The sequence below is a fragment of the Pinus tabuliformis genome, chromosome 7 (assembly GCF_031772625.1).
Source record: "Pinus tabuliformis cultivar Carrire ecotype Pingquan chromosome 7, CPIR1, whole genome shotgun sequence".
NCBI classification, from domain to species: Eukaryota; Viridiplantae; Streptophyta; class Pinopsida; order Pinales; family Pinaceae; genus Pinus; species Pinus tabuliformis.
In genome coordinates, this window is record NC_142293.1 from 1,226,927,404 (window position 1) to 1,226,930,421 (window position 3,018).

Here is a 3,018-nt window from a genome sequence, read left to right on the forward strand (position 1 = left end):
GGGAATGGATCTCGACTTCCTGAACTGATGAGGAACTTTACCTTCAAGCAACTAGTCTTCACAACATAAATGTGTGCATTAGATTAAAATAAGGGACTATTTTTGGCCTCTAAATAGAGCAAGCTTCTCAGCCCATCAAGGAGATATATTCAGTCTCTGGGACTGGTTTCAATAGATTTGAACTAGACCTCTTGATAACTTCATATTCCAATAAATATCAACCTCTCATCCTACCAACTACTGAGTCGTTTCATATTCAGATAGGATGTCTTTCATCTTCAATAGAAATGTGTATTGGTCTCAACAGAAGATGGAACCCGGGCCCTTCAAAAAGGCAATTTTTTCCTCAATAAAAGTTTAAAAAAGGCCTTTAATCTTAAATAATTTGGCCTATAAGGAGGCATGATATGGATGGTTGAATATCTCAACCCTTCTAAGGTCACTCCTCAGGCCATCCCTTACAAGATTCTAGGCATTTGGCCCCGACAAAATCTCAACCAACGTTTCTTCTTAGTCACATATCTCTTAAATAAACTTGGCCCTATTTCATTTTATGTCAACCAAGGAAAAAGCATCAAGATCAATATAGCCTTTGTGAGCTTGCATTTTTCCTATAGCAATGTCTTTTTAATGGCCAATCTTTAACTTGGCTCTGATACCATGTTGAATTTTCAAGGCTTTTTTATTTGATAATTTCTTAATTAATCATTCTTGTGTCACATTCATCATTAAGCAATTATACATAGAAAATCTCGAAAGTAAAACAATAATGACAGTAGGATCATGAAGAGACATCCAAACACAAGATGCACAAATTTTTTACCCTGGGAAAATCCTAACTAGGGAAAATACCATCAACCTTTTCTTAGAGAAATTGTCTAATTCAACAAGAGATACAATCTGATTTTTCCAGTCAAATTGACCACAATATCCAATGAGTAAAACCTGGTCAAACAAAACACATTTTCGCCCTCCTGCAACTTGGCCAAACAAGATGAATTTTATCATTTTGCAATTGCCCTGAAGCTCGGTAAACTTGCCTCAGACCTATGGTCAACCTTCCTAGGAAATTTGGTCAAATCTTGCCTTAGAAAATTTGATTAATGCTTGCCAAACATATCTCATGAACTCTCGCTCTCCTTTTCACGTGTGAACATAAATTAAACAATCTTTTGGATGATCTAAATTACTCCAAATGGGTAAGGATGAGTATAAATATATAGTTGTTGTAGAAGTTGAATAGGTGTGTCTTTTCACTAAGCCAACTTGTACTTCTTGGAGCGTCGAGTTGACCTTTTGGAGGTTAAATTTTTAATTTCAAAATTTTATTTTTCTCTCTTTTATTTGGAGCCAACTTGAATTAAAATTTGTATTTTCCTTTTCTTTGGTGGGCTAATACAATTAAGGAATATTAAATGTAGCTACCAAAATTCAACACCCAGGGGTGGTGGTTAATCCATGTGATCAATTACCAGAGGTACAACGGTCAGTCCAACACATTTTTAACTCGATATAATTAATTGTAACAAAAATATTCCTAATAAAACATAAAATAAGCAATGGCAACCACATACATCAACACAGAGATTTGTGTCAAAATGGTTGTTGAGGGATTCAACTAGGAGGATACAATGGGTGAAATGGGTGACATTCAATCGAATCCAGTGAATAAGAATTAGGTTTGTTTATTAATAAAGACAAGTCACTCAAAATTTTGGACACGCTATGGAATAATACCTATAGTGCCATGGTAGATGGGCTACTTCGAATACCCGAGGGAAACTGGGGAGATACTTTGCACCTAGTGCATGCACGAAGCAATATTATGTCATGCATTGCATTTGGAAATCCTATTTCATTTGCAAATACTTTCGTTCGTATTCAAAGAAATGTGGGTTATTTTCAAGTCAATAGTGCCTTCATTACCATAGGTATCATCTTTTTGTCTCTATTGTGGCATCCAATCACCTTAATGGTGCTCATCATCATGTTCATGGCATGGGGTTTCCTTTATTTATTCAAAGATGACCCATGGTGGTGTTCAATTGGATCTTGAATGAGGGGATAATTAGTATTAAACATTATGACATCTGTGGCACTTATGTTGGCACATTCCACCATGCCCTTCTTGATTGGGCTTTTGATTGCTATGATGATTGTGGTTGTTCACACTACCTTTCAACATCATAAGGATTTGTTTTGAATGATGACGAGGTTGTTGTTGGGGGTTGTTATCAGTTATGGACAACAATGTTCGTGTTTCAACAACTAAGGTATGATATAAAAGACCTTTATAAAAAAGGGTTGATCAAAGCCTTACTGGATCGATCAAGATTGAGACCTTTTCAGATTAACTAGCTCGAAAAAAATAGAACTCATATCAGTTGTGGGTTGGTGGTTGTAAACTATCTATTTTTAAGGATATATTGTACTTTGGTTGGAATAAAGGAAATGATATGTGTTGGATTCACAAAATCAAGTGCTTCATTGTCGAGAAATATTCTCCTCCATCATTCCTATTGTATTTTGGTAGAAATTGTTGTTGTTTTTTGTCTTTGTTTTATATGTGTAAAGTTTTTCAACCCTCACAAATGGCTATATTTGTTTATATATATATATATAGCTTACTGGAGTTGAAAACTTTTACATGTAAATGAGCATACAATTGTAAGATCTAGTAAGGCATGTGTACCCTTGGGAAATTAATGGTAGATATGGCATTAGACCTATGTGATAGGGGGCATGCCAAATTACCATATACCCTGGATATAAACTTTTAGAGGGGTACGGCCTGAAGGTGAGTGGTGTTAGCTCACTTGGCAGGTTTGGTTGAATTTGGTCAAGGGAAACCCCAAGTCAAGGTTTAACGAGGGATTATTAGGTAAAAATTGACTTAGTGCAAGAGTCAAAGTTGCTCAGTCAAACATTGATGGTTTTAGGCACATGGTTCTAGTTGTCCATGGTTTTTGTGCACATGGACTACATGTAATGAATCCTTTCAAAATATTAGGAATAATT

General features: G+C 35.6%; 1 pseudogene; it reads left to right on the forward strand.

Annotated features, from left to right (window-relative positions):
* The first annotated feature begins 1,747 nt into the window (after positions 1-1,747).
* On the forward strand, positions 1,748-2,279 carry LOC149251807 (PRA1 family protein F2-like; annotated as a pseudogene).
* The last annotated feature ends 739 nt before the right edge of the window (positions 2,280-3,018 follow it).